The sequence below is a fragment of the Oreochromis niloticus genome, linkage group LG9, assembly GCF_001858045.2.
Source record: "Oreochromis niloticus isolate F11D_XX linkage group LG9, O_niloticus_UMD_NMBU, whole genome shotgun sequence".
In the NCBI taxonomy this organism is placed as follows: Eukaryota; Metazoa; Chordata; class Actinopteri; order Cichliformes; family Cichlidae; genus Oreochromis; species Oreochromis niloticus.
In genome coordinates, this window is record NC_031974.2 from 29,413,705 (window position 1) to 29,440,580 (window position 26,876).

The following is a 26,876-nucleotide window of genomic DNA, read 5'->3' on the forward strand; positions in this document are numbered from 1 at the left end:
CCACCAATTGCAAAGGGAAAATATGAATTCCACGACTGGTTTGCAAATGGTTGCCTGAGGTTGCTGCTGCTGCCAGGTGAAATCAGCTGCAATGACGTTCCTGCAGCAAAAACCTCATTGTGAGTACTTTGGTCTCTAGGAGATCGCCACAGTTGCCGTTGATTTTCATGCAAGACACTGACTTATGTGCAAATACTCACTGACTGATCACAGAGCAGTAATGAAACTTAAAACAAGTATTTGTAAGATTTCTAAAATATTTGTGTTTTCTTGTTTTTATGACAGGTGACCTAATACATTTGTTTTTTTGCCTTCTGCAGTCAAGCGACAACAAAAGGCTTGTGTGAATGCCATCAAAGGGTCCTGGCAGATGTCTAATAGATCAGGTATTGTTTATAATATTTGCTTTATCCTCACAAAAGTCTACATAAGACGACGTCACAGCTTTTGATTTATTCAGTCTAGTTTGTTGCTCTTCATTAAAGTTCTGTTTTACATGTGCAACTACATTTTCACCAAAAACTTTGACGAAACATACCTTATGACCAATTTCCTATAAAGAACTAAATGACAAAAATAAAAATAAATAAAAATAGAAGTATTTCACATGTTTTTCTCAGCAAATAAAAGCTAAACAGTAGCAGTGAAGACAGACAAGCTAGAACCTGTTTTAATCCAAAGTTCAGTAACCTCAGAATCTGTGGAATTACACTGCAGCTCCTGCACATTTTCTTTACTGCCCAAATATAGCTCTGTATTAGAAGACGCTAACTGCTGTTACGGCAGTTAGTTTATTAACTAAGTTTTATTAACTGAACTAAAAGAGAAAAGGATTAAAAGTGGTGAAAAACTATAAATATGCCAAATAAGGCAGTGTAACACATGTGGTTGTAAAGCTAACATTAGTTAAATAACATTTTATTTGGATATCATTCATATTTCTGTCAGAAGACACAAGTTATTTCTACAATTAACAATAGCTCTGTTCATTAAACAAATATCGCTGTAGTAATCTTTTCAAACCATTAGGTGTTTCTTTTCATGCTACACCAAAATACCGTAAAGTCCTTTGGTGACCAGTTCGGTCAGAATCATATTATTCATTAGTTGCTACTTTTCTGTAGGGAGGACTGATGCTAATGCTAATGCTCTGTGTGGATTAAAAAATACACACAAACTTGTCAGTCTAATATACTGTATAAGCGAATTACAAAAGAAATCACCAGTGCATGAACAACCTATCACCTGCTCCTCCAGTGTGCAAGTCAAAGTTTTCTTGGGATAGATACTTGGGCATGTTAGGTATTTTTAAAAGTGCGTCTATGAATATGTGTATGCGTGTGTTTGAATATGTGAATGTAACTTCTAGTGTAGCACACTGAGTGCTCAGTACGAATAAGTAAGTATAGTAGCCTACTTAACTTCTTTCCAAACATTTATCTAACCTTACTTTCCACTTTGATACATGACTGAAACTGTGGAAATTATTGCTTGGTAATAGGGCTAACAAATCAAAGTTGATCAGTGATGTTTACAAACCTGATACAGCTTCTGTAAGATTGTCTTCCCTGTTGTGACAATGAGAGGAGGACGCTCACAGGGGTAAAAAAAGGCAGACTGTCCTCATTTAGGTAGAGGAAAAGGTGTGTCCTGAAAAGACAGATGCATTTACACTCTTTTAAAGTTTAGTTGGCGCAGACCATCCGCTGGACTGGACACATAACATGACACATAACACATGAAGTAGCTAACCGTCTCAAATTGGCCAGAGGGGCCGATGGCGCGATATGGCAGCCTCGCTTCTGTCAGCCTGCCCCAGGGCAGCTGTGGCTACAACTGTAGCTTGCCTCCACCAGTGTGTGAATGTGAGCGTGAATGAATAATGTCATTGTAAAGCGCTTTGGGTGCCTTGAAAAGCGCTATAAAAATCCAATGCATTATTATTATTATTATTGTTAAATCAACATGGGCCTCCTGCTTGAACATATACACTGGTACCTGTTAAATTTCAGTATAATTTACCAAATATTTTTCAAGATAATTAAAAAAACACATTTTTAACTGAAAGTTGAAAGTCAAAATAAAACATATACACATATTTATTACTGAGTTACAAATAGAGTACCACCGGGAAACGCCAGTATTTTGCGCTATTAGGATTAGACTGTCCACTGATATTGTTGTTTCTGTGCTACATTTTGTCAATCTAGCATGAAAGTTTAATGAAATAGGATTTTTTTTTTTGCTCAAATATGGGAATTTTTCGTATTTTAACTAGCTAATATTTAAACCTTTTTTGATGTTTCTGTCCCATATTACAGATCCTGATTCATTTTGACCAGTGAAAATTTCAATCTTTTATCTTTAATAGTCTTTGATGTTTTCATATTTAAACATCACTGCAGATTTGTATTTTGAGAATGTATTTTCAAAAAATATATCTCTTGTAAACTCTTGTAAATTCATATGTTCAAATTATCATGCAAGTCAGAGATGGTCGAGCCGGACTAAAAGTTCTCAAAGTTGGCTGCTTTGAGAGGGATTGACCCATAGTTGAATTTTTCTCCCTCCCCAGATGTCTGCTCTAACATAGACCGACAATCATAATACTGACGACATCACAGGACCTACACAGTGGTGTTAAACCAGGTCCATATTCTCCTTCACAGACGCCCACTTTGTCACCCTCCAGCACGTACTGTGAAATGAAGGCACCATTTTAACCATTGCATCATGTGTCAAGTGTCAGAATTCATTAGCCTGAGGTCATTTACCTCATGTCTAGAGAGTAAGCATTTATAGTAAGCAGTTCAGATTGTTGAAATTCATTCATTTATATGTCAGCACTGGCACCCTCATCCCTACCATGGGGAATTAAATGGCTGTCTGAGCCCCCCTTTGAGGCCATAATTCTCTTTGTCCGAAGAGCAAACTTGGCTGTGATACCCAGGTGGGGTCCAGGAATGGAGACCCAGGCAGGACAGCTGGCAATGCCATGCTCATTCTTTCAATCCCTTCTGCCATCTTCGTCTCCCTCTGGGTGCAGGAAATCCCCCGGACCGTCCCGGGTGGGACTGAACCGTGGTTTTAATGAACACAGAAAGGCCCTTTTCCTGTTTACTGACGGCCCGACAGCGGGCGAACACACCTCTCTTTCAGCCCTCCCTTCCTTCTTATGACTATCCCTCCTTGCCTTGAGGCTGTTCTGGCCTCTCCCAGGGACATGCTGGTTTGTCCCTGCACAGGACTGTAGTCAGCAAAATGCTCAGACAAAGATCTCAGTGTTCAGGGATAAAGAAGAGCATGTGCAGTTAGTTTTTCTGCTAAAAATGAAGATGCATTTAATTGAGCGACTTAACTGCTTCTGTTGGAGACTAGGAAAAAAAGGAGACGTCAAGAGAAAAAGAAAATGTGATGCATAATGCATACTTTCATGGATTTATATTTAGCCAATCTAACCAGCTCCTCCCCCTCCTCTATTCTAACCCCAAGGAACCAAAATCACCCAGAATAAAAATAATTGGTGGTCTCGTCTCCAGTTCTGACTGGAATGAAGTCTGGATGGAAGAGGCTCAGATTTTGGCAGTCTTCTCCCCTCAAGTTTTATCCCGAGGAAGAGGAGATTTGGCCTCAGAGCGGGTAAACATGCCACAGTTTTAACCTCTATCACCCAACATCTCTGACATCCCTGCTGTGATAGATCCCTAACGTGGATCTATCACAGCACAACAAGCAGTTGCATTAAAAGCCACAGGGCAGGTCCGTGAGCACAGGGAAATGATGCTTCGTCTTTGACCTAAAATGGCGTCCAGTGTTTGATACATTTGACTGTATGTAACCAGACAAATACACGTGATCGTCAAGCACTCAGGAATAGCTTTCCCATGTCAGGATGCCCACTCAATTCAGGCCTTATCGTTAAACTCATCCAGAATGTTTGTTCATTGCTGATGTCTGTAGCAAGCTTTTTCCTCTTCCACTATCAGTGCAGGTGTGAGGGTTCATTTTAAACAGAAATCTGAGCATTTAGAGGAGTTCTGGATACATTACACAAATTTCATGGTTGAGAATACTTCTGAGATTTATAGCTAAAACCTTAAACTGTATGCTTGTCAGCCTCAGTTACAAATAAAATCTTGTTTAAGATTATGAAACACCACCCCTCAAATCATTGAAATTATTGGTGTGTCCCTGGAATTTTTTTATTTTCCACTGAGTTTTGTTTCTTAGACATTAGTGATGCTGCCCTACCATTGATACTACAGTCACACTAGTGCAACGGTGCAAGGCCAAAACTGTTATAAACATGAGCGATTAAACTGATCTTGTTGTCTTTGAAATGGTTGCTTCCAAGAGCCAGGTCTGCAACCACTTGCAGATGTCTTCAGAGCAATTGTGAAGCATCCATACAGACATAAAACATTGGATAGGGTCAATCTGTCATAATATAGTGATTAACTCTGATTAATTGTGCAAAACGTGATTGATGCAGGACATTGTTTTTATATAGGAATACAACAGGAATAAGTTGGTAACCAGTTTTAGTCAAGAACCCAACTGTAAAGAAGCACATTTCAGATGAGTTGCACTTATTGCTGCAGATTGACTCAGATGAAATGGGATGTGTTCAAAATGTGTCTATGCTTGGAAATTAAAAGTCATGCAAACTTTCAATAGTATGTTGGAGCGTGACATACTCTGAGGCGGATTGCAATTGTTTGGACGTTGTTTGACAAGGTTGCTTCCAGAAGCCAAATGTCGAAAAATTCCGTGCAATTGCTGGACGACCACTAATTTTTTTTTATCATCGTAAAGAGGCTAACCGGCAGTTTTGTGAGACCAGCAGTAGAGAAGCTCAGTTACTTTTTATATAATTAAAGGTACATGGGTATTTTATAATTAAAACAGTGACCGCATGGTTTAATTATACAGGGAGTGCAGAATTATTAGGCAAGTTGTATTTTTGAGGAATAATTTTATTATTGAACAACAACCATGTTCTCAATGAACCCAAAAAACACATTAATATCAAAGCTGAATGTTTTTGGAAGTAGTTTTTAGTTTGTTTTTAGTTATAGCTATTTTAGGGGGATATCTGTGTGTGCAGGTGACTATTACTGTGCATAATTATTAGGCAGCTTAACAAAAAACAAATATATACCCATTTCAATTATTTATTTTTACCAGTGAAACCAATATAACATCTCCACATTCACAAATATACATTTCTGACATTCAAAAACAAAACAAAAACAAATCAGCGACCAATATAGCCACCTTTCTTTGCAAGGACACTCAAAAGCCTGCCATCCATGGATTCTGTCAGTGTTTTGATCTGTTCACCATCAACATTGCGTGCAGCAGCAACCACAGCCTCCCAGACACTGTTCAGAGAGGTGTACTGTTTTCCCTCCTTGTAAATCTCACATTTGATGATGGACCACAGGTTCTCAATGGGGTTCAGATCAGGTGAACAAGGAGGCCATGTCATTAGTTTTTCTTCTTTTATACCCTTTCTTGCCAGCCACGCTGTGGAGTACTTGGACACGTGTGATGGAGCATTGTCCTGCATGAAAATCATGTTTTTCTTGAAGGATGCAGACTTCTTCCTGTACCACTGCTTGAAGAAGGTGTCTTCCAGAAACTGGCAGTAGGACTGGGAGTTGAGCTTGACTCCATCCTCAACCCGAAAAGGCCCCACAAGCTCATCTTTGATGATACCAGCCCAAACCAGTACTCCACCTCCACCTTGCTGGCGTCTGAGTCGGACTGGAGCTCTCTGCCCTTTACCAATCCAGCCACGGGCCCATCCATCTGGCCCATCAAGACTCACTCTCATTTCATCAGTCCATAAAACCTTAGAAAAATCAGTCTTGAGATATTTCTTGGCCCAGTCTTGACGTTTCAGCTTGTGTGTCTTGTTCAGTGGTGGTCGTCTTTCAGCCTTTCTTACCTCGGCCATGTCTCTGAGTATTGCACACCTTGTGCTTTTGGGCACTCCAGTGATGTTGCAGCTCTGAAATATGGCCAAACTGGTGGCAAGTGGCATCTTGGCAGTTGCACGCTTGACTTTTCTCAGTTCATGGGCAGTTATTTTGCGCCTTGGTTTTTCCACACGCTTCTTGCGACCCTGTTGACTATTTTGAATGAAACGCTTGATTGTTCGATGATCACACTTCAGAAGCTTTGCAATTTTAAGACTGCTGCATCCCTCTGCAAGATATCTCACTATTTTTGACTTTTCTGAGCCTGTCAAGTCCTTCTTTTGACCCATTTTGCCAAAGGAAAGGAAGTTGCCTAATAATTATGCACACCTGATATAAGGTGTTGATGTCATTAGACCACACCCCTTCTCATTACAGAGATGCACATCACCTAATATGCTTAATTGGTAGTAGGCTTTCGAGCCTATACAGCTTGGAGTAAGACAACATGCATGAAGAGGATGATGTGGACAAAATACTCATTTGCCTAATAATTCTGCACTCCCTGTACAAACCATTGGTAAAATGAGAAGTCCCCAGCCTAATCCCAAAATTTCAATGACCCTCTTAACAGGTTGTAAAAACAGCTATAATGCCAACTTTCAAGCTTTTGGCATGATTCATAATGATAAGGAATGCAGTTTATGTACACAGACCTGTCTGTGAAGAGGCTTGGGACTCATGAATGAAAGCAGTTGAATCATTTGACAAACATGACGTGCATCTCCCGTGTGAGAGAGTCGTGCTCATTTATGTACTTTGGACACAAAGAACTTCATCAGTTATTTAATCAATTAGTCCTGACACAGACAGAGGACAGGCCAGGACCCAACAGTAAGTCACAATCTACTCTTTTAAAACTGAGTCATGTAATCTGTTACACTTATAGTCTTAGTCCAAGAGATGAGATGGTTACTGAATGGCTGAACCCTGAATGGCTACAACAATTGGTTATAATAGTTAATATAATATATGCTTTAATTGAAGCAATGCTTTAGAAGTTTACGTTAAATATATTGGAATTCTTTTTTTTGGCCTTTTTCTGGCTTTATTAGATAGGGACATTGAAGACAGACATGCAAAAAGGGTCCGTATGTCTTCCCCAAAAGTGAGACTTGAACCTGGGCGGGCCGCTCTCAGCCATACGGCATATTGTGTTGCTCATCCCAGAGAGTTAAACAAGCTCCCAAAACATACTGTAATCCTGTGTGTTTACAATTTTATATATATATATATATATATATATATAAGACAAAAAATGTGTAGGGTGTATAAGAAAAAAATTCCCCCTCTCACCCCTGCGGGCGGTCTATTCTTCAAGCTTGGGTCCTCTACCTGAACAGAGATCTCAGATGTTGTTCTTGGGATCTGCTGGAGGCACTCGCCTAGCTTTGGAGTCACTGCACCAAGTGCTCTGATTACCACTGGGACGACTGTTACCTTCACCCTACACATCTTCTAGAGCTTCTCTAGCTTCTCACGTTCCTTCTTCCTGATGTTGCCGTCATTCGGCATCGCTACGTTTGTCACTACGGCCGTCTCCCTCTCTCTCTCTCTCTCTCTCTCTCTCTCTCTCTCTCTATCTATCTATCTATCTATCTATACATACATATAGATAGATATATATATAGACCACTAAGACCACTTATTAGAAAATTCATTGATACAATAAATGCATAAACAGCATGTGTGTGTGTGTGTGTGTGTGTGTGTGTGTGTGTGTGTGTGTGTGTCCCTTCACAAATGAAAACAAATCCTTAATATCCCTGGGTGTGTCAGTTGTTTAACCAAAGAATATGTTGACTAAGGAAAAAATACAAAGCATTTGGTAATAACTGGCTGGATTTATGAAGCACAATGAGAGCAGTAAAGTCACTATTTCAGAAACATTTGTAAGGAACAATAACAAAAAGTAGAGCAAGTCAACTGCACAAAAGATGGAAAAAGACGCTCTTATTTTCTGTTTTTGCAAAGTGGAAACACTTAAATTCTATAACTCTTTCAAAATGGAGTCTCCTGTTGATTTATGAGCTATTTAGAAAAAACTATATCTATCATTGTTCATTCTGCCAACTCCTTACTTTCCATTCATGGCTCAAAAAAAAAAGTGAAGAAGTAAACATAATTGCCGGTTAGGCAACAGGCAACACAGAAACTGGGCCAGGGTGTGGAAGGCTGATGCGGAGGTGTCAAGCAAATTTGACAAACTTCACCAGCACGCCGTGAAAGTGTGCTGAACAGGGAGTGGTGGAAGGCATACTGGATGGAAAAGGAGGGCCCCTGCAGGACTTACAGCATTGTGATCAGCATAAGGAGTGTGATGACACTCTAGAGTATGTGTATATATATATATATATACATAGATATAGATATAGATATATAGATATCTATGTGTATATATATATATATATACATAGATATAGATATAGATATATAGATATATCTATATATATGTGGGTATATGTGTGTGTGTATATATATGTGAGTGTGTGTGTGTGTGTGTGATTGCACGTGGATTTTTGAATATGAGTGTGCTTGTGTGTCAGTTTCACCATGAGCCAGGCACCAGAGGAAAACAATGGGCTTTCCCTGAAGGAGGCAAAACAGAGGATTTATATTTCCCTTCTTACTCCCCCCACTCCATCCCGTCACCGCCTACAACATATTACTTACATATTGTACTGGAATGCTCTCTCACCGTGGAAAAGCTCTGGCAAAACCCTCACATCCCTCTCATGCAGAAAGCAGCGAGACTTGGATGCTTCCCTCAGCACTAGCGCCGCCACACACATAGCAAAAGTGAGCCGACCCCTCGCTGCGCTCCTCCCTTTTCCCTCTGCAGATGTTAAAGAACTGATGACTATACAGCAGTAGGCCTTCTCATTGTATTAACTACCTATGACTGCTGTTGTTTTCATAATTTGGCTGACATTTATTCTGTGTAAAAGCAGCTTTATGAGCTTATGCAAGGCCGAGCATAAAAGTTACAGCGGGGGGAAAAAAGGCATAAATCAGTTTGCTATATATGTGTTGGAAATCACAGGGTTTCACTAAATATTACAGCCGGTACTAAATTTGAAGCTAACAACACTGTGAGCATGTAAATGTCTGCAAAAGCACCTACATTAATTCATGTCAGAAGCTTGGATGGGAATGGCACTAAATTCTGTTACCACGAGTTTGAGAACCTGTGAGGGCTCATTCAAAAGAGTCACATTATTAGAAAAGTGCCTCTAAAAGTGTAGCTGTGTCCACACAGGAAATGTTTTCCAGCAACGTGGCATCCAGTCACCTTAGGAACTCAATGACATTCACCAACTTCAAGAGCGTATGGGCAAAAAAACTGCTCACAATGCAAAGTGGGCAGATCATGAGATGGCAAGCATTTAAAGTAACTACCAATAAGAGCACAGGATACATGTGATTGACAAATGACAGGGTATTAAATACATTAGAAGATTACCTAAGCAATGGGAGCCTGGAATCTTCACAAACAACCATCTTCAAAGCAACATGTAACAAGTGACTCGCTCCCTGTGTTGATGGAAAAAAACTAATAAGCCAACAGCGTAAATGTTACGTTTTATAGAGAAAATGCAAATTAGTCTATATATATATATGTATCTTTCACATATTATTTGGTTTCTGTGTCTGTTGTTGATGTTGGCCTTTGTGGCTCGGGCCCTGTCAGTTCTTAGCATGGGTGCCTGCACACTCACAATATTGACTTAAAGCATGATTAGAAATGTAATATTACATTTTCCCACGTTTGAAAGGTTAGTTTGTATTTCATATGAAAAGTAGCAGCCCTGAACTTGCCCAGGTGACAGTGCCAAATTTGAAAACCAAACCCTTCACAGCATTTCAAATTTCTCTTTCAGTAATGCCTGATCTGTCTAGTTTTCTTCTTTAGGTACGTGCATTCAAACAGGTGTCGTCTCTACTTCACACAACTGACTAAAAGTTCTGTTTTCTGGTGCTTTGACCAAGCAAAATGAGATCAAAAATCCCTCAAAGGACCCTTTTGAGGCTCACTTTGAAAAACTGAAAAAAAAGACACACTGAGTCAAAAACACCTTCACTTCGAAGACAAGGTTTTTCCAGTAGATCTTATAAAATGACTCCCCTAAGGACCAAATGAGCTCATCACTGGGCAGAGCCGCACTGTGTTAGGGTGAATATGTGAATAAAAGGTGAAAAGTCCAGTCAGATAGCATGCGTTAAGTAGCTGTTTGCCTGGTGAGGAAAAGCCCCTGGCAGTCAGGCTGTCTGGGGTTGAAGTTTCATTATCATCTGCTATCAAGTGTCTTCCATTGAGCCTGATGAATCACAGGATTACTGGGGAAACAGTGCATTGTTGTCTGGAGGCGTCAGTGCCTCTGATCCATGTCTCTCCACCCGCCCACCTCTGTGCCCCTTTGCCCGCCCTGGTCATAAACCCAGGGAGTACCCACCTCTCATTCTTCTCTTTGTCTATAGGTCTCTCTACTTCTCTCATCTTCTCCACCAATGACGGAATCGCCTTTGATGGATCATGAGCTGTGGCCTCACATTGGCACACACTGCACTGACCTCGGTATCAGTGGTCATCAGTAGTCTTTAATTAAATGCATAAATCAGCAGTTTTTGTCAATCAATAAGAGAGACCCTTTTTAAGGCTGGGATATCTTTTTGCACTCCCATGATATTTATGTACAGTTAACAGGATACGGAAACCCAAGAAAATGATTCTGTTTTTGATGTTTTGGTCACTGTGAGGAAAAATAAACCTGTAAATAACGCTAACATGTTTTACATATTACAGCTATTTACACATCCAGAATACATTTTGCATCTCTAGGAGTCATTTAAACTCTATTTTGGTTTCCTCCGATTCCTCAGGGATATATCTGTTTCTTGAGATGTTAAATGTGTTATTAAGCTCTACAGTTAGGGACCAGAGTAATATTTTCTTGCAGTACAGTTGATTTTACAGAGAAAACCTGACAAAACCTGAAGCATCAAAGATGTTAAGCCATAGCTCAATGTAGCGTCAAACACTACAGTTCTTCAACTGACCACTCAAGGTTGCAGAGTTTAGATGTAAAACTTGTGATCAGTGGTTGGAGACGGTAGCACAACCAAAATTATTGCGACCATGCTTTGAAGATGGGGACCAGGGCGGCAACTCCTTATTGTCAGTAGTCAAAATGACTTTGATGCGTCAAGACGGTGATCAAAGCAACTATATGCAAACCTTCACCAATTTGCCTGAGTGTGTTTGCAGTCAGTCAGAGTGCAACCTCCCACTCGGTGACCTGTGTAGTCACCTTGTGAATGAATGTGGTCACCCAGAGTTTGATTATGTGGCACACTCAGCCTCTGGTTGACCGAATAGAAAGAAAAATTGAATGCTATCACCGGGCAACCACCAATTTTTGGTAGTTAAAAGGAGGTATCAGTCCTTATTTTATTTGACTTGTTTGCTTGCCAGCTTAGCATCCCCTTTAATAGGAGTGTAAATTATTGAAAAACAACTTGCTAACAAAGCTAGCTTGCACTAGGTGATAATTATCTGGCTATAAAAATCCAAATATGGTCACATCTGATTTAAAAAAAATCATCAGACTGACACATTTGGGTCCAAAAAGGTAGTCCACTAATGTGTAACATTACTTTATGGTAATTGTCTAGTTAATGTAAGAGTTATGAAAGGATGGAGTTTTAGAGGATTTATCTGAGTTTCAGCATTTAAAGTTGTTAGTGTATTTTGTGTATTCACTCACACACTCTCTGCCTGGCAACAAGGCTTTGTGTATACACCCAAGCATAAAGCACGGACTTGTCAAAAAGAAGGTGGGTAAATGGAGGTGCTCTGTTTCATGAACTGTGACTGAACTTGTTCAAAATGGGTAGAAATGTTAGACAAATACGGTGTCTGAAAACCTCCGAAACGCTGTTCTTCCGCCTCTGCCTCAAGACCCCTCTACCGCCACCCTCCACCCCGAGCCTCCTCCCACCACTTCTGCGCCCACAGCCCTTCATCCTCTGCCAGTCCACGGCTTGACATTTTCCAAGGCTGCCAGGTCAGGGGCCTGCATGTAAGAGAAAGAAAGAGACAGAGTCATAGTAACCGAGAGAGAGGGGGCCTCTTAAACTAGATTTACAGTTTGTTGAGGGCTTCTTTTTCCCTCTAGCTGAGCTTTTCCACATCGCTCAGTTCACAGAGGTCAACAGTCAACCTTTCACCTTCTCCTATTTGTATTTTTTGATAATTGGCTGAAACTAAATGCCCTGTAGTTTTAGTCAGCAAATGGAAATACTTTATTTTATTGTATTTACATATATATTTTTTTATTACTTTTTCATTTGAATTTGAAATTATTTTTTCTAATTTATGACAATCACCTTTGTTTTTTTAAACAGAGTAAAAGCTCACGTGGTTGGTTAATAATGTTGCTGTGTATTTGTGGACAACCAGCAACACTCTTTACTTTCTTCTACAGAGGAACCAAATGTATAAGTGCAGTAAATTTACCCTGTTATTATGCTGAGTTAGTCTACTGTAGCTGTAGAAAGGCCGTGTTTCCCCACACCTCCTCACCCTACAGCGATATGAATAACCTTCTATTTCCCTTGCCTCCTCTCCCACACACCGAGTCGGCTGACAAAGGCGCCTATTTCATGTGCCATATTTGATTTGATAAGTGGCAAATCTGAGTGACGGGATGTCTTTGTGAGACAGAGGGGGAGAAAATTCCCAGCGCTATTGGCAGAGGACAATTATGACCGAGGGACTTCTGTGATGTCTGCAGTGAGAAGTGTGTGTGTCTGGGAGTGCAGGGGAGGGGGAAAATTGAGATAATAACTCAGTCTATTGTCTCGCATTCAGTTATGAGACAAAGGTGTGTCTTTGCCTGGGTTGGGGATGAGTGCGGTGCAGCCTGAGGCTTCTCACGGAGCTAGATGGCATGTAATTTACTTACCTGTGGCTGTTTGAACTTTAACTTCTCAGAGGTTCACACAGAAAGGTCCCCAGTGTTTACACGAAACCTTAAATCCTTTTGCTGGACTTTTGTGCTGTTCACTACACTCATTTCCTCAATGGTGATCATCCAATCATAGCTTAGCAATCGTCCCCAGATATAGTCTTTCAAACTTTGATCTTCAGTACAGGCCCGATCCCTGCGTATGGCCCTCAGGTCCAGTCCCAGGATGAACTGACAGGGCAAATCAGTCTGTTGCGTTTGGTGTGAAACTGTGCTGGATTTAACCGTGCAGTAGACTCTTAAAGGGCGTTAGAGTATATGATTGATTTTAACCGAAACTCTACTTCCCTTTCATTTCAATTCTGTGGGTTGCTACAAGGGAAAAAAGAGAATTGGTTCTATAAATTCTATTTAAAACCACAAGAAGAGAGCAACGCTAAACTATAGTGAAGTTTTTAGTCTTTGTCTGTGCTGCTTTATTCAGTCCTTCAGCATGGTTTTTGTTTTACAAATGCAAATGTGTAAGGAACACATTAAACTCTGTTTGTTATGTTAGCATGCCCAGCTAATACTTGTTGTGGTAACACAACACTAAGGCAATTCGTGGTTTCGAATTAAAATTTACTATCAGCCATAATAAACGCAAAATCTGGAATTTTTCACATTTTCTGGCTCATGTGTAGCAAATGCACCAGAGGAGGCTAGTCAACAAGTAGCTTCATAAATTACTGAGAAGTTCCATCAGGTCTTCTGAAGCAGCGTCTTTCTCTGGTAACCTTCCAGCAAGAAATGTTTTCCCACAGTAAATGCAAATGGCTCATGTCAGGCTCACTTAGACTCCAGATATGGTTCCACGTTGATCTACTTCCAAACATGAGACCGGCAGTTCATGGACTGTAACTCTCTCTTTTTATTGGACCCGTGTTTTATAATCATGAAAGGTCACCCATTCTTCCACACACCCGTGGTAGTGCTCTCTGTAGGACATCTTCTGCAAGAAAAACAAGGAAAAATCAATTTTCACGTCATATTGCTTGACCCAAAACAGTCTGAAGTGAGTCACCTGATCCACAAAGCCTTCACGTTTCCTTTTCTAAACCTACGTGTGGTGGCAGGAAGAGACAGAGCGAAAGAGAGAGAGAGAAAGTCCATTAAGAGCTGCTGTCAAGTAAATTCTTTGTGTCTGAATAAGCCATTAAGGAAAAGGAAATGTTTTGTCAATTGAAAACCTAATTTCCCATGACAGAAAAAGCCACCACAAATGAGCCTTTCTGGTGTATCAGATGACATGTATTTATGGGCAAATATTGCTCAAAAACACAAGTCCTGGGGTGCACCAATTTAGATTTTTGTAGTTTCTGGAAACATTGTGAGTCCAAGTCAACAAATATCATATTACTGTTATGCCTCTTTTGTGTCCCTGCCATATACAGGGAGTGCAGAATTATTAGGCAAGTTGTATTTTTGAGGAATAATTTTATTATTGAACAACAACCATGTTCTCAATGAACCCAAAAAACACATTAATATCAAAGCTGAATGTTTTTGGAAGCAGTTTTTAGTTTGTTTTTAGTTTTAGCTATTTTAGGGGGATATCTGTGTGTGCAGGTGACTATTACTGTGCATAATTATTAGGCAACTTAACAAAAAACAAATATATACCCATTTCAATTATTTATTTTTACCAGTGAAACCAATATAACATCTCCACATTCACAAATATACATTTCTGACATTCAAAAACAAAACAAAAACAAATCAGCGACCAATATAGCCACCTTTCTTTGCAAGGACACTCAAAAGCCTGCCATCCATGGATTCTGTCAGTGTTTTGATCTGTTCACCATCAACATTGCGTGCAGCAGCAACCACAGCCTCCCAGACACTGTTCAGAGAGGTGTACTGTTTTCCCTCCTTGTAAATCTCACATTTGATGATGGACCACAGGTTCTCAATGGGGTTCAGATCAGGTGAACAAGGAGGCCATGTCATTAGTTTTTCTTCTTTTATACCCTTTCTTGCCAGCCACGCTGTGGAGTACTTGGACGCGTGTGATGGAGCATTGTCCTGCATGAAAATCATGTTTTTCTTGAAGGATGCAGACTTCTTCCTGTACCACTGCTTGAAAAAGGTGTCTTCCAGAAACTGGCAGTAGGACTGGGAGTTGAGCTTGACTCCATCCTCAACCCGAAAAGGCCCCACAAGCTCATCTTTGATGATACCAGCCCAAACCAGTACTCCACCTCCACCTTGCTGGCGTCTGAGTCGGACTGGAGCTCTCTGCCCTTTACCAATCCAGCCACGGGCCCATCCATCTGGCCCATCAAGACTCACTCTCATTTCATCAGTCCATAAAACCTTAGAAAAATCAGTCTTGAGATATTTCTTGGCCCAGTCTTGACGTTTCAGCTTGTGTGTCTTGTTCAGTGGTGGTCGTCTTTCAGCCTTTCTTACCTCGGCCATGTCTCTGAGTATTGCACACCTTGTGCTTTTGGGCACTACAGTGATGTTGCAGCTCTGAAATATGGCCAAACTGGTGGCAAGTGGCATCTTGGCAGCTGCACGCTTGACTTTTCTCAGTTCATGGGCAGTTATTTTGCGCCTTGGTTTTTCCACACGCTTCTTGCGACCCTGTTGACTATTTTGAATGAAACGCTTGATTGTTCGATGATCACGCTTCAGAAGCTTTGCAATTTTAAGGCTGCTGCATCCCTCTGCAAGATATCTCACTATTTTTGACTTTTCTGAGCCTGTCAAGTCCTTCTTTTGACCCATTTTGCCAAAGGAAAGGAAGTTGCCTAATAATTATGCACACCTGATATAGGGTGTTGATGTCATTAGACCACACCCCTTCTCATTACAGAGATTCACATCACCTAATATGCTTAATTGGTAGTAGGCTTTCGAGCCTATACAGCTTGGAGTAAGACAACATGCATGAAGAGGATGATGTGGACAAAATACTCATTTGCCTAATAATTCTGCACTCCCTGTATAGACTCATATATGTATGTATATGAAGGACATAGTCTTTGCCAGTGTTAATTTGAATTTTGACAGCTTTTTGATTTAGTTTTAGTTGACTAAATAAGATTAGAGCAGGCTAAATCTAAAGTTGATTCAGCTGACTGAAGTATAAGTCACTGTGTTTGTTGTGTTTTTACTGGTGAGTTGTAAAATGTGTCCACATGTCTGTTCTTCTTTTCATTGACATAATGTCATTGCCTCGTGTGCTTCAGAGGTTTCATGAGAACCAGGGAGCATGGGAGCTGTTTCCTGCCAAAATAAGCTTTCCTGTTTGCGGGGCAGATCAGATGTGTGCATCTAACCAAAGACATTACTTCCAATTGAAAAATGAAAACTATGATGAATATTATCTCTGCACACAATTAAAAAGCATCATAAACCCCTGAACTTTGAATCAACCACTATCAAATTGAATGAGCAAATAGTTGATTATTTTTTTTCTATAGAAATGGTAGAATTGTACTTATGACCGGGGAAACCCAGTTAAAGTTAGAAAGTTTTCATATTAAAACATTCATAACAGTTATAATAGGAAGATAATTTAAATAATTTAACATTAATTTACATACAAACATATAATTTTATTAATTGTTAAATTACCTTCTTTCGATGAAATTAAGCGTATTTGTTACAGTAAAAAGCTGTAAAAACTCACCTTTGTACTTTTAATGCTTGTTGCTCGCTCCTTTCAGTGATATCTCACTTTATATTTGAACTGGTCAGATCACATAGCGAGTGTTCCTGGGCAACATAGCAATGTGATGTGACATCAGCTTATATTTATTATGGATGAGAGTCTTTTTGGACTGGGGAATTTTTGTTTACATTAGCACAAATGACTACTAAGAAAACCTGATGGTGGGGTTGAGTGGTTAGAGCTTAATGTATTCATGAATTATTGATTCAACCTTAAAAACTCATCCATTTGGATACTAGTAAGGCTAAATGTTAGGGGTGCTTTGGTTGACAGGTGTGCCAACACAGACAGCTGTGTGCTCGGCCTCTTTGCTAAACGGAGTTAGTGAACTGGACTTTCCCACTGGTTTTATGCTCTCTCTAGTATTTAAAGTCAGCTTATGCACATTAAATGTACAGTATATGTGTCCTTTTTTGTCAGTAGAACATCTCCTGTGAAGACAGACTATATTTCATTCCATCTGTGTAAAATATTTTAAAAAATAAAAGAGCAGCTGTTGCCGGGTAAAATGATCCCAACCATTGTTTAAAGTAACCTGTCAGTTTTTTTTTTTTAATAGATTTACACAGAGTCAAACTTGTAACAAATACAGTAGCTCACAGAAACATGTTAAGTCTGTGTGCCAGAGATCCTGTCTGTGAGATTCTTTTATTTTATCCAGAGGTGAGAAGAAACCCTGAGCTGACAATACAATGCAACAGGTTGGACCTACAATTACATTCTTTCCTGACAGCAGGAGTGGCTTTTCATTCGTTGTTTTGTTTTCTGTTGACTTGATATTTCTGGGACTCACACAGTCACATGATAATCAGCTATACTTTCACTTTGAGCTGGACGTTACACTATGATGACTGAAGTGCCGCAAGGCCCACGTGCTAAACTTCTGTCGGCTGACACGCGGTCCGCTGCAACCAGACATGGTGGAGTATGCCGCACATGCACACCAGTGTTGATGTGATGCTGACCAAACAACCATCGGCTGGAAAAAAACACTCCTTGGTCCCTTCTGGCTCCAGCTACTCCAGGCTTTATTTACTAACTGAAGTGGTAATGAGGAGGAATCATACAAAACCAGAGATGGTGATGACAGAGGAGAGGAATGGAAGAGGTTCTGCTGAGGGATGAAGTGAGATTTGTTAATCCAGCTGATTAGTTTTGAGAAATGGGAGTTAAAATCATGCCTCCTTTTGCTGGTGTGTCATTCAGGATGTTTTTTTCTTGTTAGTGGAAATGTGGGATTAAAGCTTTGTTTGTTTGTGCAGGTGGGAGGGTGTGGCATGTGAGGAGGACGTGAGGAAGCAGAGGTCCAGAGGAGGGTTTTGGGGGAAGGAGGTGAGGACTGTGGTGGTGGTTAGTAGCTCTGTTTGGGTTGAATGCTTGGAGCAGAGAAGTGCGTCATCAGCGTTTTACTGGACCCACTCCACTAGTGCGTTAAGAACAAAGGCAACAACCAAACTCACTGATGAATCACAAATGTCCCGGCAGAGCTCCAAGAAAGCTTCCTGGCCACAGACATATACACACACACACTACAGACTACCACTGCAGAGAGTAGAGAGTATAGAGACAAGAGGATTTGTGGGAGGCTCCAGTGCTTGTCCACATGCCCCATGAGCGTGTGTGGGATGGACAGGGAGGAAGCATGGACGGATATAAGAACTCCAGAGAGCTACAGTGTTTTTATGCCAGTTGCGATCAATGCACTGACTCATTCATCTTCATGGGCCCAGGCCTCGGTGCTCACCGCAGGAACCATGGAAAACAAAGAGAGGCCTTTTTACAGTGGAAATTTCAGCTTCATGTGGATAACACTTCGATTTTCAGCCACTGTTTAGAGAGAAAAGTAGATGCTTTCAGCATTGCAGTCAGACATTTTGAAACTATACATAGTTTATATAAACATAGACAATCCCCACATGGGTACACTTTCAACACTTTGCAGGTTTTTGACCACAGGAAACATCAAATTTCACCAACCAGTGTTGCAACTACTTTAGAGATGGAAAAGAATGTAGTATTTGTGAGATAATGGAAGAATGAAGTCACATGTCAAAACCAACCTTAAAATTTGATTGATTTATGGAGTTAGCATGTCACTTTTCTAAAGATGCGTTACCTGAGATGGTGCTGTTAAATGTAATCTGCAGTGATCACACTATTACATGGAACATGAAACTCATAACCACAAATACAAACTGCACTCTGTCAGAACTAACTGGAACAGATCCAGTAATGGTGGGTTCCTGTTAGAGGTGGGCTTACCAATCCAAATACTGATACTATCAAAACCAAAGTATCGAAATGATACTAGAGCGATAGGACCGATATTTTGTTTAACTGATAATGGTGGACCAGGAAAAAAATATCATTAAATGTGTTCTGAAATTGCAAATTGATTCAACTCAGTTCAACTCGATGAGACTCAGGAGCAGCACATTTTAAAAAGTAGCTTGCAGATGAAGAAAACAGATAGATGGACTTAAAGTCTATAACAACTTATGCAAGAAAATATTCAAATTATGAAATTTAGGTATGAAAAAGTTTGAGTTATAAGATCATTGATCATTAGATCACTGGCAACATTAAAGTGGAAGTGCAAAATGCAGTAGCCAAACATCAGTCTTGTAAAAGCGTGGCCTATTTTACGTGGCCTTTTTCAAACCTTGTTTCCTATTCAGCTCCACAAAGAGGAGAGCAGAAAAAAACACATGGAAAAGTCTGAATCAGCGGTGCCAGCAGGACTTACTGTCACAGCACGCACATACCCTCCTGGGGAGTGAAAAGGGAGAGACTGATTCATGCTGCCCACTTAAAAGTTACACAAACCTTACTGACACATCACCGACAGAAATCTTTGATTAGGCCAACACGACCAAAAGTTAGCTAACCATCTTAGCAATATCCTATCATCTATATTATACATAGCTCAGAGAAATTCACACGTCGATATCAAAAACACAGTATTGTCAAGAACAAAGACAGCACCCACACATCAAACATCAGGAACAAGACACAGAAAAAGATGAAACTGATTACTGTTCCTACTAGTTGAAAGTTCTTTCTGCATCTGTCTATTTTACAAGTCTACCACTTGATTATCATGAGAGATGTCCACCAATTTCACTCCTTTGTGAGCCATTGCATCTGTGACATGTTCTCGAGCACCACAAACAGATGAAGGAGCACTATTCCAACACACAAAATAGGTGAAATGTGTCCGCCTGATTTTTTTTCCATGTCTGTCACACATTTTTGCTGTCAGAACACATCTGTGGGGCTTAAAATGCATTCATAAATTTCTTAAACCCAATTTAGCTTTTCTGAACCTACAGAAACCTTAAGTGCTCTTGTTCCTTGCTTTTGCTGATGCATGGTGATATTTCTTCATGCATTATTGTCTCCAAATGCCCATCAGGGGAAGGCATAAAATTGTTGGCAGGAAAATGGGTTACATCACCAGCGTGCTTATATGTATATATGTATGCTCTTAAGATCAAGCAATCTCTTGGGATTTACTGGGTTTCCACAAGTCAACATTAGTTTGGGGTTAAATTATGTTACTTTGAGTAGTGCTGCATTTTTAATGCTTTAGTCACTGTCTTAATTGCTATTACAGAATTGCTCATTGCTAATTCTATGATATCTATGACTCCCCGCACAAAAAACTAACATATTCCCATATGCAAAAGGTAAAAATAGATGTTTTTAAAACACTTCATAATTCTGTGTGTGTCTGTTTGTTACATGCAATGTTAAAGATGAAGGTAACTACCATTATGTCACCCAATTGTTTGTGAAGTCCAGTTTTAAAGCCTGGAGAGCAGTGTTTTCCTTTCCTATCACCATCTTGACGTTGGTAAAGTGGATGTGACAAACGAGTGGAGAAGCTGACTGTAAAACCATACACAGGATAATCCTCTTTTCCAAAACTTAGAATAGTTACAAGTTACAAAATGCGTTTCAGTATGACCCAAAGTGTTTACTGAGGTCAACTCCAAGTTCGGATTCCTTATAGACTTCTATAGGACTCTAAGTCTCTTGCGACCACAGGTATGCCATTGAAAAGATTGCAAGTCTAAGACATTTGCACATTAGAGTTGCCTTTCAGAGCCAGAATTAAGTACATATTTTATTCTGTCTGTGGTCTGTTATCTGCAATCTGTACACTACATATACAAGACTGGCATAGACTGACATTGGTTTTGAACTATTTCATGTCAGCGATGTTGTCACATCAGTATTTGTGTTTTTGAGTTAAAGAGACCATATTTGGAAGCATCTTAAATTTTCAGCTGAACATGTAAAGTGTAGAAACAACAACACAGTATCCTTCCGTTTGAACAACAGCGACGTATTAAACTTCTGTTAACCCCCACACATTAATTTTAGCTATTTAATATCAGTACACTGATGTTTAACTATTAGCGATTATTCAATAGCCACTTTAGCTGTCTGTTAAGTTACTATTAAAGGAGAGTTTAGCAGTGATTGTTAATAATAAAATGAAAATGATACTCTGGGAGCTAGGCAGAAAACATTACCAGTCCCACGTCTTTAATGTTAACAGACAGTGTTGACTGAACAGCATAACATTTATTTGTCTAAGAAGTGTCATGAGATTCTTAAAGTTCCAGACTGAAACAGAGAAATGCATTACAGTTATAATTATGTCATCAAAAAGCTGTTTAAGTTATTTGAAACCCAGTGTAAAAAAAAAAAAAGGAAACGAAAAAAGGGTGGAGTGATCTACAGGTTTTGAGGAGGGGGGATATGGACATTACTTTTATTTATATTGCACAAAAGGACAAAATGATGATGGTGAAATGCAAACTGTTTGCAAGAGAGGAACAACTACATAATACTGCTAACACAACTCTGACTTTCAGCAAACATCTGCGCAGACAGCATGCTAACACAAAGTGTTGTTAAAGCTGTGTGTTTTCCATGTCAGTGAAAAATGAGAGCAAAATTTCTTTGTCACTTTGTGCCAAGCGACAAGACTTTGCTGTGTTTGTATCAGCTAATTCCACTGAATAATTCCCAAAGGTACCAATGGGACAAACCTTGTGCAGAGGTCCATTTCAGTGACTTGAATTAGAACTGGAGTTGTTACAGACAGCAGTCAGCTCCAGCTGCTTGTGTCAGGACACCAATCAGTGCAGCTAAGCCCCTAACTTTAAGCTTAAGTCTACAAAATAAAGCTCTTAAAAAAATCATCCTCAGTACACTTGTTATGATGAGTAAAAGAAACCATAGTGAGCAAAAATATTATTTCCACCAGACTGTAAAACATTTTTGTTATGCTGTTTAGCTTCATATTTGGGATTAACTCTGTTTTGGAGCCAGCACTGAGTGGCCATTAGGGGAAACTACAATAATTGGCACTTAGTTATGCCATAAACCAAATTATTGAACCCATTAAATTTTTACCTTGATGGTGGTGTTATATTAAAAAATTACAAAAAACATTTGGTATACTGTAATTTAGTGAGATTGTCTGTTCCTGGGTCAGGTTCAAAATCAGAAACCCACAAAGCCTAGTTTGCGTGCTAGTGGAGCTGAAGCCAGCAGCTACAACTTCCACGTGTGATACACACTTAATTCAATATAAAACAAAGACTCGCAAAAATCTGAGTATACTATGCTTAGGTAAGTGTTTATGCATGTTTTTGTGTGTGTGTGTGTTTTACCACCATTATGATGGGCTATTGTGGCTCATATGTTAGATATTATCCACTGCCTTTACCCTTATAAACACAGCATCCACAGCAAAGGCGAGCCCAGGAATGACAAGACAGGCAATTTACTCATTTTACAAATTGGTTGGTGCTGCTGTGATCTTGTAGCTACTGTGTCCAATTAATGCTGTGCTCTGCTGCTGAGGCCAACGAGGGCTGAACTAATGGGCCTAAGGTATGCCCTGGCTCTACATCCCCATTCCCAACACACAGTTACACCCCCACACAGTTACACACACACACACACAAAGGCACGCAGACATACACCACATGGGCCCTCGCCACCGCGACCCGGCAGTTTGGCACCAGTATCCACTGGGGGGGAGGGAGGTGGGTAGGGAAGAAAAATGGGAGCAAGGGGGGGTGGCTCAACTTCAGTGGAGTTGTTCTAACATAGTACCCACTCACTATCTCTCTTTCTGTTTCCGTCTGCCTTCAGCTTGTTCTCCCAGTTCTCCCCTTTTGTCCCTGTGGAATTGGAGGGAATTGAAACTGCCTCCTCTGCTCAGTTGCTTTGTGCTACTTATAGAATCAGTCCTATAGTGATGAGGAAGTTTGTGGTGGTAAACACTGGCCATTACCCGTCTCGCTCCAGTCTCAGAGACGTCAGTATGGCTTGGAAAGCCTCTCCAAAATGTGTGGAATTATAGCCCTTTGTGTCAGTCATTCGACCCGGCCGAAGACTCGCAGATTTGTGTCTGCTTCACTATTTTTTATTGGCATTTGTTAGTTTGTGTGTATTTGTGAAGAAGGGACCGAGTTCATTTCATATGAATTATTTCTATGTGTGTCTTCGCTGTTGCATGCATTTCATCCCATGTGTGTTTGCTGTATGCGGTGAAGTGATGTCTCACTCGTGTGTGTGTATTTAACTGTGTGAATGTGTAAAGACGTCGTATTAAAGGGCTTCTGTTTTATGTTTGACTTTCCATTGCCTATTTCCCGATCTCGTAAATGAGGTTTATAAAAGCACATCCTATTTTCCCTCACAAACACTTAAAGGGGCAAATTTGCCTTTAAAATACCGGACATCTCCTAGTATACCGATAGATGTTCATCCAAACAGAAATGCTGAGCTGGCTGACATCTGCGCATCCTTTAATTGGATGTTCTGCCAGGTGGGTGGGAGAACAGGAGCTCGGAGATTTAGCTGAGCGATTGTGCCACTGAAAGACACGACCCGCCATCTGTGTGCAACTTGCTGCAGTGCTTTCTACAGTGTGTGCTTGCTGCCTGCATTTGAGCCAAAGCAAACACAGTTCTCTGATAGCGTCTTTGAGACTGCTCGGCATAAAGAGTCCAGAGCTTGTGGCTAACAAGACCGTTCATTGAACCAAAACCTTCCTGTGTTATTGAATGTGTCCCAGCGCACACTCGCCTCTGTTTCTCTTTGTTTCTCTCTGATGGAAAGAAATGGAAAGAAAGACAGCATGCATAATTTTTCAAGGTTGAACAAACAAGACACGGTGGACACATAGTTTTAAAAAAATCCATTTAACATCTTGGGACGGACTCATTTTAACCCAAGCTCTGTCCAATATTACTCAGTTAATTAGCACTAAACAGAAAGTACACCGGAGAGATAACTTTTTTTTTTGCAGATATTTGGTCTCAAGGCAGATTCATGGCTGTCAATCTGACACCACAGAATCCATCATAGGAGAGAGCTGGTGGAAAAGGCAAGTATGACATCGCTCCCAAAGCTCACCACATAGAGATATTTGGTGAAGACCCCTTTAGACACTATAATGACTTAGGTGCCCTTTCTCTGTCAGGCTCTTGTGTTGGATAGACCTTCTTTACTGAGAACTCTATTGCTAGGTATGCATTAGAGGTTTGCCTTCTAATGCTGTAAAATGGTGCATTTTAAAACATATAATCCAATGATCCTTTTCTATAGCCAGCCAAGGTGTTTTGTTCCTAAACCTTATCAAACAGGGAAAACTGTTCAAATCAAAGTCCAGAAATACCAACCCCAACATGGACTCCTGTGATCTGTGTGGGAGTCGTGGAATTTATGCCATACCCACTCCACTCTTCCTCTCGTTAAAGATTTTTTGAAATAAAGAAAATTGGAAATTGACCTACAATTGGCAGAAACACCTGAATCAAGTATAGGAGTTTTAAGTAACAGTTTAAGTAAAATCACTTGAAAAGACAGAGCTGCGTAGCGTACTAAATAAAGATAAATGGATAATTTTTCATATTGAAGCAGTAATTAATGATAACCCTTTTTGAACAGTCTTATAGGGAGTGTGTCTAATATACACACTGATGGTTTGAAAAAAATAATTGCTGACATTAGTTCATTAGACATTAGAGCTACTGGAGAAAAGCTGTGCAGATAAATGTTTGCATTTATTAAAGCTGTCATTGGTGATTTTACTTTTTCTCCAGTACTTAAAATTTTATTTGTAAGGAAGTTCATGAAGTCAACTACTCAGAGCTAATGGATTGGAGCTCTGACTTTTTGTTAATCTGGCATAGCATCAAGTGTCGTCATGGTGGGAGTGGAGTTTATGTAGCTGCTTTGTGTAATGCATTGTGTTGCCACATGACACAGGAGGAAGTAATTTTGGAATCATTTTCATAACACATATGCAGCACATTCAGACAAGCTTGAATGTTTGACGCTAACATAGTCCAAAAGTCCTTGCTAGTACATCACTGTGGCAGGTTAATGGCACCAGCCATTCTGAAACAATAAGGTGTGTAAACCTGCCAGCTGTGTGTGTGCTATTTTGGGACCAATGCAGTGATGCAAAGACTGGCACCCGAGGCATGTTTGAGCCTGAAGAGCTGATAACTCATGAATATTTTTTTTAATCTTTGTGTACCCTCTCCTCTTTTGCCTCTCATTTGGGTTTTTGTATTGGAGGCTTGACAGCTGAATAACTGTTACTGTTTACTTTCACTAGTTTTGCTTTTACTTTTTATTTGAGAACTGAGACCAACAAACCCACATTTCTTTTTTTCTTTGGTGAAGCAATTTTTGGTCTTTTTTCTTGATTCAATTCAATTGATTCAATTTTATTTATACAGCGCCAAATCACAAAAACAGTTGCTTCAAGGCGCTTTATATTGTAAGGGAGACCCTACAATAGTACATACAGAAAAAAACCCAAGTATCATATGACCCCCTTTGAGCAAGCACTTTGGTGACAGTGGGAAGGAAAAACTCCCTTTTAACAGGAAGAAACCGCCGGCAGAACCAGGCTCAGGGAGGGGCGGGGCCATCTGCCGTGACCGGTCAGGGAGAGAGAAGGAAGGCAGGACAAAAGACATGCTGTGGAAGAGAGCCTTCTACAGCATTTATAAAATGTCTTAATTGCATTTTATGAAAACTTGCTATAAGTCTATAAAGACGTGCAGCTTCAGCTATATAAAAATAAAGTGCACAGTATATACTTTTTCCCTTTGGTCTGTACACACACTTTTAGTCATGAATCCAGACAGTTTCATGCATCTGGCCCCTGATGTTCTGCCCCTTCTTCATTGTTACAGCACAGTATTCATCAACACAATGGTAGGGGAGAGACAGAGGAGACCGGAGGAGAGGCGGAAGGCTGATAGTGGACATTATCATGAAAAACAGAGTGCCTTTTGATGAACCATGTACCTAATTCCTAAATAAATCATCCAGCTACCACAATATTTCATTTCATTGCTTTGTGGTTCCAGGATGTGTAGGTGATGCTGTGCACTATTAAAAGCTCATGCAGTTGTCAGGCTGTGGATCGCTCTCCTGCTGATAGGCTGCGTATTCCTCAGCCAGGACAAACTGGGTCTTGTGTTGGATAATGTAAAACATTAGCAATATCCTGAGTCAACAGCCCCCCTGCTCCGTTTGTTTGGATATCACATTTCCCTGGCAACTGGATATATTGTCAAGGATACACTGGATCTCGGTGGAAGGTAAAAAAGGTGCACTTCCTTGCAAATTGGTCAACGAAAAGAGGCCACCAGTGGAGCTTGAAAGTCAATTTGACGCATAGGTAAACAGAGTTATGGGGAGAAGCTCAGGCTGTTATTGTTTGCACAGTGGAGGAAGGTGGTGTCAAGGCAGAGAAAGTAACGGACATCAACCCAAGCTTGTACAGTAATGCTGAAAATCCCCCTTTTATCTTAACAGGTTTCAAAGAACAACATTTGGCTGTCGCAGGCTTGAGGCTTAAACAAGACTCCAGCGGCTGTGCCCACTGACTCATTTGAAGCATTCTACCAAACAGCAAACAGGAGCCAAGAACTTCACGAGGCAGGAATGTAGAGCTTAATGCTGTCACTGAGTTTCCAGTGAGCAGAGAGGGTGGTGATGGTTGGGGATATTTTCATTAGCGATGGAGGTTAAAGGAAGTGAGGGACCTGGAGAAAATGGTTCTTGGTTTACAAGGTTCACTTGTTTATCCAACCATTTCTCTTGTATAATCATCCATCTGCTGCATTAGCCCGTGATGTGTGAAGC

General features: G+C 40.3%; 1 long non-coding RNA gene across 1 annotated transcript; it reads left to right on the plus strand.

Moving 5' to 3' along the window:
- Window positions 1–58: 58 nt before the first annotated feature.
- Window positions 59–26,876, plus strand: LOC112847763 (uncharacterized). The gene is made up of 4 exons (XR_003221525.1): window positions 59–119; window positions 321–386; window positions 17,939–18,008; window positions 26,547–26,876. It is a non-coding gene; the product is annotated as an uncharacterized LOC112847763 (long non-coding RNA).